This window comes from Elephantulus edwardii, unplaced genomic scaffold (genome assembly GCF_000299155.1).
Source record: "Elephantulus edwardii isolate Elephantulus edwardi_28Jun2011 unplaced genomic scaffold, EleEdw1.0 scaffold00047, whole genome shotgun sequence".
Classification (NCBI taxonomy): Eukaryota; Metazoa; Chordata; class Mammalia; order Macroscelidea; family Macroscelididae; genus Elephantulus; species Elephantulus edwardii.
Window position 1 is genome coordinate 19,632,316 of NW_006399797.1, and position 11,129 is coordinate 19,643,444.

Below are 11,129 nucleotides of genomic sequence, written 5' to 3' on the forward strand. Positions count from 1 at the left end.
TCAAATATCTTCCTCTGTGAAAATTCTTTCCATGTCTTTTTCCCATTTTGTAATTGGGTTATCAGTCTTTTTTTTGTGTTTTGTTTTGTTTTGTTTTGTTTTTTTGTGGAGGCCCAGGAGTATTCTGTAAGCTTTGGTTATAAGACTCTTGTGAGATGAGGTAACAGTTACAGCTTGTTTGGCTCCTCAACACTTCTGGCATCAGCAGTCAGGAAATCAAAAGACAAATTGCATTAGGTAAGCCTGCTGTCAGGGACCTTTCCAGAATACCAAGAAGCAACAGTGTCTGTCTAGAGACTAAGGTGTGTCTGATCTAGTCAATGGTCTTCTGATAGAATGGTCTGCTGTGCATCAGTGAGCTGGATAATGACTAAGGAGGATAGAAGAAGAATTGATTCCTTTGAGTTGTGGTGCTGAAGAAGAGTGTTGCACATACCATGGACCATCAAGAAAACCGATGGGTCTGTATTGGTGAGGGTGAAACCAAGTTTCTCCTCGGAGGCTAGGATTTTGAAGCTCCATCTCACATATTTGGACACGTGGCCAAGAGAGACCTATCCTTGGAGAAAGACGGCATGTTCAGAAAGGTGGAGGGACAGCACAAGAGCGGAAGACCCCAGATTAGATGGACTGATACAGTAACGAGGACAATGGGGCTAGGTATATTGGAGTCAGTGAGACTGGCTCAGGACAGGGCAGGCTTCAGAGCTATTGTACAAAGGTTGCTATGAGTCACACACAGGCAACTTGATGGCACATAACAACAACAAAATGGAGAATAATGGGGTGCTTCCTTAAAAAGCTGGAAATAAGGGTTGGAGAAATGGCGGCTTCTGGGGACAGCGGGTCTTCGGGCAGAAGTGACACAGAGGATGGGCTTATGTGCGGTGAAACAAATAGAAAAAGAGATTCGGTTTTAACATCAAAAAAATCAGATTGAGAGATTGACCCGTCCTGGTTCCTCCTACTTAAACTTGAACCCCTTTGAGATTTCGGCAGCTATCTATCTCGGTTCATGCTGACAAAAATGACGATGTTGACCGGGAACAAAAGGCCTTTGAAGCTGTGGACGAAGCTTCCAAGTTGCCACTGGATCAGGAACAAAAGAAGAGGGCCCTGATGTAATTCAGGCAGGAGAAGAACACAGGGAACACACTGTAAAAGAGCGGAAAAAGCAATTAAAGAAGGAAAGGAAACCTACAAACGCGGAAGAAGATGATCCTGAGCTGTTGAAACAAGCAGTATACAAACAGACCATGAAGCTCTTCACTGAACTGGAAATTAAAAGAAAGAGAAGCATGAAAGGAAGTGATGAAGGGAAGAAGAGATTGAAGCCCAAGAAAAAGCCAAACGAGAGAGGGAGTGGCAGAAAAACTTCGAGGTAAGTCGAGATGGTCGTGTGGATAGCTGGTGAAATTTCCAATCAAACACAAAAGGCAAGGAAAAGAAGAAAAAGCGAACTTTTCTGAGACCACCAAAAGTAAAAATGGAGCAGCGTGAGTGATCCCTTGGGGTCACAGTCACAGAACCTTCCTCCAACTGCCTTCCTCCCCTCCTGCTTTGAAGGACTCATTCTTTGCTCCCACCCCCTACCCCAACATAGAGTAGTATTTGCTTTTTAGTATTTAGTATTTACTATTTAGTATTTGCTTTTTATTTGTATTTTGTTTCAGTACAGCCGCCTTGGTGCACCTTCTGTTCCCACAGCCTGTAACTTAATGGTTTGTACTTCACCGGCTTGAATTTGTTTTTCAACTCCTCAATGGCACATAACAACAACAACAACAACTTCACTGGAATGGTGATGGTTAGAAACTTTGTGTATAGTTTATGGAAATCATCCAATTAAACATGTTGCTTTAGAAAAAAGCTGGAAATAAAATAACATATGTGATCCAACAATCCTCCTACTAAGTATAATATGTTCTAGAGACAGGTATATGCACACCCATATTCATTGCAGTATCTTATGATAGAAAAAAAGATGGAAACAACTTAAATGACTATTGACAGATAAAGGAATAAACTATGATATATATACACACCAGTGTCTTCCTTTGCCTTGATAATTTTGTTGTGACTTCTCCTTAGTCTTGCCTTTCCTTTCATGGGCCTAGTGGTAAGTATGAAAAATTGAATTCCAAAGGAATACTATACAACTAAAGAATAACAATGAATCTGTGAAATACTTTGGAATATGAATGAACCCAGAGAACACCATGCTATGTGGAAGAACTCAATAACAAAAGGTCAAATACTGCATGAATTATTACTGTACAAGAAACTGTGCTGCAATCCCAAAGGTGCATGGTTCAAAACCAATAGGTGTTCTATGGGAGAAAGATGGACAATCTCCTCTTATGTGATTAAACTGCCTCTGAAAACCCACTGGAGGGTCAGCTATGGTTTGGTTCTGACTCAGTGGTACACAACAACAACTACTACTACACAAATTAAGAGAAGGTTTACACACAGAAAGAGTCATTATTTCAAAGTTACCAAGGGTGGGAAGGGAAGGCAGCGTAGATCACTAACTAGAAGGTTGTTGTTGGCTTTTGAGTCAGAACTAATAGTTGACCCTTGTGGGTTTTCAGAGACAGTAAATTGCGAGAGATTGCCCATCCTTTTTTCCATTGAGCATCTGGTAGATTTGAATCACATGTCTTTGAAATTGCAGTACAGGTTCTTAACAATATGCTGGTGTAAGGAAAGGCAGTATAGACTAAGGAGAGATCACAACAAAATTATCAAGGCAAAAGAAGACATTGGGAGGAGCACTGGTTTAAAGGCAGCAAAATAAATGCTATTATATAACAATCTTGCAATAATCATAATAACAATGATCCATAAGTGGTACCTAGATGGACGCTCAAGCCAAACAAGTAGAAAGGAGAGTAAGACTACACTCATGAATATATGTAGGTTTGACAGAAGATATTTTTGCATGTGTATGTATGCTGCTGTAGTTATGCACCATGGAATCAGAATCAACTCATAGCTGATCCTCCAGAAGATTTTCAGAGGCTATAAATTTGACAGGAGGAGATTACCGGTCTTTCTCTGGAATAGCAGTTGGTGCATTTGAACCACCTGCCTTTGGGTTGACAGCACAACTCCTTACCCACTAGGCTACCAGATATCCTTTCTGTACTTATAGATGCTGCCAGTATATACATGAATGTACTACAGCATACAGGAGCCTAATTGAAAGGTTTGCAATTCAAATGCACCATCCACTCTGCGGGAGGACAGGCAATCTCTTCCTGTGAAGATTTACAGCTTTGGAAACCCAAAGAATAGTCATCCTGAGTCAGAATCTACTCAACAGCACTAGGTTTGGTTTGGTTTGGTTTGGTTTGGTTTGGTTTGGTTTGGTTTGGTTTGGTTTGGTTTGGTCTGGTTTGGTTATAGGAACAAACTTTTGGAAATTTCTTAGCCATAAACAAGTACCTTGAGAGAATGAGTCACTATATCTGAGGTCCCAGAACAGTCTCAAGGGACATCAAACTCAGTTGTCATAACATAGTTCACAAAACAATTTTCTACATCTTACTTTGGTGAATAGCAATTGAGGTCTTAAAAACTTGTGAGCCACCATCTAAGAAAATATTGATATCTCGTTTTCTAGAACAAAGCAGAGTAAAGAAAATAAAATATGCAAGGAAAGATTTAGTCTAAAGGATTAGTGGACCATGTGAATTTCATCCTCCAAGATACTGAGACGAAAATAACTGGATGGTTCCAAGCTACCACTATGTTATCTCAGAAATGAATCACAATAGGAGGTCCCAGAAAACTTTGGAGGTGAAAGAAAACTTGGAAACAAAACTCTAAATGGGGGGAAAAAACCCACCACAAATCACAAAACCCTACACCAGCCTTACTGAACTTAGAGAGCCAGGTGGAACTCTTGAAACAATGACCCTGATCCCTCTTTAGGTAATGCAAAACTGCACTCACTACTGTGGTTCAAATCTCAACCAAAGAGTAAAGAGGTCTATAAATTGAACAAAAATTTTTATTAAAAAAAATCAATCAAGATTCAAAGGACAACATTTTCCAGGAATAAAGATCAGGAGACAGGAAAGGTCAGAAAAGAAGGATGAAGGTAAGTGGTACACACAGGGATAAAGTGTAAGAGTGATGTTAAAATGTGGGGATTGAACTCAGTGTCCCAAAACAAATTGTCCATGAATTTTCAAATGGATAATCAATTTATTATATACTCTTTCACATTAAATGCAAAACAACAACATCAAAGAATGTATAGAGAAAATAATGATGATGTGATAAAACTGTAGGCTTTTCATAGATATTCAAGCATTAGCTGATGATAGAGGAGTTCTTTATAGTTTATAAATCACTGCAATGGCATGGCAGGTAAGAAACTCAGGTGGATAATGTGTAAGGAGTTGTACTATTAACCCAAAGGCCATGGTAATTCATTCAGATCCAGTAGCAGCTCCTTGGGAGAAAGCTGGGCAGTTTCCTGCCCTATTGTTATTTTGTGCCTTTTATGAGTCAACTGGGACTCATTAGCAATCCCACCAACAGCACATCTGAACCCTGCCCTACCTGTGCTATTGTTCCCTCTCTGACACACTTTAAGCCCATTGTTACAGTCAACATGGTAATCTGTCTTGTTATGGGTATTCTTATCTTAAACTGACCCTGGACCTTTCCAAACATGTTGATGTCCTTCTCCAAGGACTTGAGCTTTGGAAATGCAAAGGAGGATTGGTTATGAGTTAAGTCTCATCAGTCAACAATGAGTTAGGGTTATCATGGCAAGAGTAGGGAGGAGTGGGGAATGGTTACTATTGAGAGTGTGATTTCTACAACTATTACACTAAATGACTAAGGAAGAATCAATGAATGCCTTCAAACTGTGGTGCTGGAGAAGAGTCTTGAACATACCATGGACTGCCAAGAAAACAAATAGGTCTGTATTAGAGATGGTAAAACTCAAGTTTTAAAATGGTAAAACTCTCAAGTTTCTCCTTGGAGGCTAGGACTTTGAAGCTCCATCTCACATACTTTGGGCACATGGCCAGAAGAGACCAGTCCTTGGAGGAAGACATCATGCTTGGAAGGATGGAGTGACAGCACAGGAAAGGAAGACCCCAGATGAGATGGATTGATATAGTAACTGGGGCAATAGGGATTGGTGTGTTGGAATCAGTGAGACTGGCTCGGGACAGGACATGGTTCAGAGCTGCTGTACAGAGGGTCACTATGGGTTGAAGGCAACTCAACAGCACATAACAACAACAATGCTAAATGACACAAGGTCTAAATGCTTTATTATTACCATTCTTCTATTTCTTATTTGTGCTTTCCCATATCATTGCTAACCTTATTGTATATGCTGTCCGCTGGTAATTTGCTGCAATGGATAGATAGATAGATAGATAGATAGATAGATAGATAGATAGATAGATAGATGATAGATAGATAGATAGATAGATAGATAGTCAAGTTTGTTAGATCTGTATAAATAGAGATACATCCCTTCTGATTGAACTCTTTTCCTCTGAGAAGAGTTAATGGATATTTCTGCCTGGATGTTATGGGCCTCTGACTTTGGTTATTCAAAAGATGATTTGCTTTTCTGTTGTTTTATTTGTTGACTTGATTTGGTTTGTTCCTTGATTGTTCATTGCTTTGCTTTGGGGTACATTCTAAGTATGTGAGATTTCTAGTAGCAAAGTAATATCTAAACAGATAAATACATTTATCACTGTTCTTGATAATCACATAATACAAATTAAATTGATCAATGCCCAGTCTCACTACTATTTCTATTAAGATCAGAACAATGTACAAATTTTCAACTGAGATTTTACATAAGGAAAGGTGTCATTAAAAAATGGTTCTTAATATAGTCTTTTAATAAGAGACTAGTAAAACATAAGCCATTGAACATTTTTTAAGTAATTTTGTAATTTTAAAAAGATTTTTCCAGATGACTGCTGTTGTTACGTGCTGTTGAGTGTGACTCATAACAACCCTGAGAATAACATCTCTGAACCTTGTCCTAACCTGCGCCGTCCTCATAATCTCTGACACACTTGCTCCCATTGCTGCAGACACTGTGTCAATCCACCTGGTTGAGAGTCTTCCTTTCTTTCTCCATCTTTCAGCCTTCCCTAGCATAATGCCCCTCTCCAATGAATAGCCTCTCCTAGCAACATGCCCCAAGTATGTGAGGTGAAGTTTAATTATCTTTGCCTCCAAGGAGCACTCTGGCTGCACGCTCTTCAAGACATAAATATTTGTTCTTCTGGCAGTACATGGAATATTTGGTACTTTTCTCCAACACCATGGCTCAAAGGCATCAATTCTTCTGTCATCCTTATTTTCTGCCCAGCTCCCAGCAGCACCGCAAGTGATTGAAAAGACCATTGCCTGCATAAGGCACACATTAGTCCTCACACTAACATTGTTGCTATTACTAACATTAAAAGGTTTGTTTTTCTCTACTCTTGTTATAACTCTATAGAAAAGTATGATAATTTTCAAAAACACCAGGGAATTCTGTATCACCAAAATAATAATGATAATAAAATATTTTTTTAAAAAATTTAAAAAATAAAGTATTTGTAATGTGCCAGGTGCTGTTCCAGATACTTTACATATACTAACTCAACTACTTCGATGAGGTAAATGCTGCTATTATTTCCATTTTAAAAATTGAGAAAATGAGACTCCAGGATGTTAAGTAATTTTCTCAAGTTCACTGAGCTGAGATGTGACAAAACTAGAAGTCACAATAAGGCAGAACAACTCTGCGTATACACTGTCTCATACTATTAACTATTTAAAAGAATGCTTTTGAAATATCAGAAGGAGTATAATTAGGAGTAAAATTACCTTCTTTTTCTTTACATACCAATGTATAGTTTCACATAGATTTTTCTTTTTACTTAAAAAATATTAAAGATATATTCTGCTGGTACATCACATAAAATTGATAATCTGATGACAAAAAGTCATATGGAAAGGTGAGGTGCAAATTAAAACCATCAAAATTGGGAAAATAAAAAAAATATTTCTGTAATACCAATTTTGGTGAGTATGAATCAGCAGAACTATTTCAGCAAACTGGTTTGTGATATCTATGAAGCTAATGGTAAGAAACCTTGAGGAGGTGGTCCATAGTGAGTTATGCCACTAACTAAAAGGCGGTAATTCTAATTCACCTAATACTCCTTGGGAGAAAAACAAAGGGGGCAAACTCTTTCCATTAAAATTTACAGTCTATGAAACCCGTTAGACGGTTTCTACGAATCAGAACTGATGGCATTGAGTTTTATAAAGGCTGAATGTCTATGTCCAACAGACCTAGCAAACTCACACCTAGAATAGGTGCCCAATAGGAATATGTACATGCATATGCTTAACAAAAAGTATGTTTAAGAATGTTTATGGCAACACTGTTCATAATAGCTACAAATTAAAAACAAGACCAAGTATTCATCAGCATTTGAATATTAAAATGTGGTATAATAGCAAATTAAATATTATAGCTATGTGTAACAGCATAAATTTCAAAAGTGTAATGAATGAAAGAAGGCAAAAAAGCACATAAAATTTGTATGCACTATATATGAGTCTCTTACATAAAAATGAAAAACAAGACAAATGAATAAAAAATATTAGTAGTCAGAAGACTGTTTCCAGGAGGGGAGGCGATAATGGTTTGAAGAGAACAGAGGAGCTTCTAAGATGATGGCAATCTTTGATTTTCTCTGTGTGTGTGTGTGTGTGTGTGTATAGGCATGTTCACATGTGTGCTGGTTATAATGGTGTGTTCACAATATGGAAATTTATCAGCCTGGACATTAAGGATTTATTCATTTTCTCGTATGTGTTATATTTCAACAAAAATATTTTATAATTATAAATTGCTCTAGTGTTCTCAACAATGACTTGAGAAAAGTCCCTGGAAATAGCATTATTTATATTATCATTTAAAAAAACTGCTCAAACCTGCACCTTCCCTTTTGAAGTTCACATGAAGGCTTATCTCTAGAAGCATGTTTGAAAAGTGATCAATTAAACAGTGCTGGAATGGTTTCAGCTTGCATCTAAAGTTAACAGTAAGTTTCTTGCAGAAATTTTCTCATAGAGATAAATACCACTGAATTCCTCAAGGCAAATTTAAAGTAATCATATTTAAAAGAAATAAGGATTAAACTATGTTGCTAAAAGAAAAAATATTTGCCTGGCAAAGTCTGCAGATAGTGGGGGCAAAGATTAAAGAAAGAACTGGTTTTTGTCATTGTATGTATCAGCCTGTGAGGTCAGAAGTTTGAATCTGCCAGTTCTTCCTCAGGAGAAAGGTAGGAAGTTTCCTCCCACTAAAAGAGCCTCACATACTCAGTGAAGGGTCACTATGAGTTCGAACCAACTTGATAGCAGGAAATTCAGGATTTTTGTTTAAGTAATTCTCTAAGAACAGGCTTCCTTGTTCATTCATTCATAAACGAAAAATAATAAAATAAATTCTTTTTAAACAAAGTCATAGACCACACATTCTTTGGAGCATTTCAAGAGAAGCATGGTTTAGTTCAATGGCTTAGGTAAGATCATACATATAAGAGAATCCAGGACAGCATATAGCCCTAAGTCATTTTAAGATGGGTGCTAAGTACCTACGTCTGATGTTAAAAAAAAAAAGATAGGAAAGACAGTTGAGGAAGAGAGATAAGAAAAAGAAAAGAAAGAAGGAAATAAGATGGGGAAAGAAAAAGAATGAAGAGTAAGAAGAATAAGCATGGTAGTACTTAGAGGTAGGGGCAGAAAGAAACACTCAGTGGACAAGACTTCTGAAGAATCCCTAGGACAGAAAGTAAAATCAGTTCTAGAGGAAAACCACAACCCTGATTGTGAGGAGGAAAAATTGATTGCAAAAAGCAGCCCAACCAAAAACTACTATTTCCCCCCAAAGTATTTTATTCATTAAAGTCATACACCATGGCGAGCTTGGCGGCCTAGTGGCAAGAAGCTATTCTGCAATCCCAGAGGTATGTGGTTCAAATCCACCAGATGCTCTGCTGGAGAAGGAGGGACAATCTCCTTCTGTACCAGTCAGATCTGATTTGACGGTACACACAGAAAAATAATAAAATAAATTCTTTTAAAACAAAGCCATAGACCACACATTCTTTGGAGCTTTTAAAGAGAAGCTTGGTTTACTTCAATGGCTTAGGTAAGATCATACATATAAGAGGATCCAGGACAGCATTCACTGACTATCTCCTGTAGATCAAGGCTTGGCTAGAAACTAGAATTACTATGATTTTTTTTAAAAAAATCATGACCTGAAGCATTTACAGGAGATTGACATATATCATTTCAGTATAATAGTATCTGAGTGGAGAGGGGGAGGACAGACAGTAAATTATACAACGTAAACTAAGGATTCTTAGAAGCCTTCCTTTTTTTATTTTTATTTTATTTTATTTTATTATTTTTGTGTGAGTGTACCGTCAAATCAGATCTGACTGGTACAGGAGGAGATTGTTCCTCCTTCCCCAGCAGAGCATCTGATGGACTCGAACCGTGCGCCTCTAGGATTGTAGTTGCAGCTCCTTGCCACTAGGCCACCAGAGCTCCCAGAAGCCTTCCTTGAGGAGATAACATCTGAATCAGTCTTTAAGGATGAGTTAGAATTACTATATGTCTGGGTCATGAACATTGTGCTCTAAGGAGCTTTTATGCAAAGCTAAGAGACCCGGATTTCATTTGGGAGGTGATGAAGAGTCATTTAAGGATTTTTAACTAAAATAGTGGTGTAGCTTACGAGCCCTGGAAGTGCACTGGTTAAGTACTCTGCTGCAAACCAAGAGGTTGGCAGTTCCAATTCATACTCTGCTGCAAACCAAGAGGTTGGCAGTTCCAATTCATTCACTCCACTGGACAAAGATTATCTTCCATAAAAATTATAATCTACTGTGAAGATTAAAATCTTCCATAAAGATTGTAATCTTGAAAGAGTGGAGAAACTTCCCTCTGTCCCATAGGATAGTTATAAATCAGAATCAATTTGGAGCAGTGGGTTTGATTTTGATTTTTTAAATGACCCTAAGAATCCCGACAGAATGTAGAAGGTACTTGTGTTGTGTTGTCAAGTGCCGTTAAGTAGAGTATGTCTCATAGCAACTCTGTGAAAGACAGATCTGAACCCTGTTCTATCCTGTGCCACCCTCACAATCTCTGACACACTTGAGCCTATTGCTGCATACACTGTGTCAGTCCACCTGGTTGAGGGTTTTCTTCTCTTTGGTCATCCTTCCACCTTCCCTAGCACGACGTTCCATCTAAGGAATAGCCTCTCCAACTGTTGGTGGCCTAGTGGTAAGCATTGTGCTGCAATCTCAAAGGCACGCTCTATGAATCCACCAGTTGCTTTGGAGGAAAAGAATGGGCAATCTTCTCCCTGGCAATTTACTGCCTCTGAAAAGGCAATGGAATGAATGACAGGATAATATCCATAAACATACAAGGAAGTTCCGTTAATACCACTATCATTCAGATATATGCACCAACAACCAGAGACAAAGAGTAGGAAATAGATTCTTTCTACCAGCTTTTGCAGTTAGAAATTAATAGAACATCCAACTAACTGCATTAATAATAATGGATGACTGGAATGCAAAAGTTAGGAACAGGGAAGAAGGATCAGTATTTGGAAAATGTAGACTTGGTGACAGAACAATCAAAGATTTATTCATTGCAAATACCTTTTATAAGAAACATAAACACAGATCATGTACATGGATTTCACCTGATGGTAGACATAGGAATCAGATCAACTACATCTGTGGAAAGAATCTTTGGAGAAGCTTAATATCAGCAGTGGAAACTAGCCAAATGATGATTGTGTAGCAGATCATCAACTACTCATATGCTAGTTCAAATTAAAGCTAAAGAAAATTAAATCAAATCTACAGCAACCAATATTTTACCAGATGATTATATGATTTACTATGCTGGGGATGAAAAGGTGACAAAAAATGGGATTGGTTTCATAATTTAAAAAGTCATTTCTAGATCCATCCTGAAATACAATGTGGTGAGCGACAGGATAATATCCATACGCATACAAGGAAGTCCAGTGAATA

The 11,129-nt window shown here is 37.9% G+C and overlaps 1 protein-coding gene and 1 pseudogene across 3 annotated transcripts in view; both read left to right on the top strand.

Annotated features, from left to right (window-relative positions):
- Window positions 1-11,129, top strand: part of LOC102847706 (leucine-rich repeat-containing G-protein coupled receptor 5-like) — a 224,564-nt gene that overhangs the window by 78,630 nt on the left and 134,805 nt on the right. The gene's annotated exons all lie outside the window — the stretch shown is intronic.
- LOC102847303 lies at window positions 824-1,504 on the top strand (annotated as a pseudogene).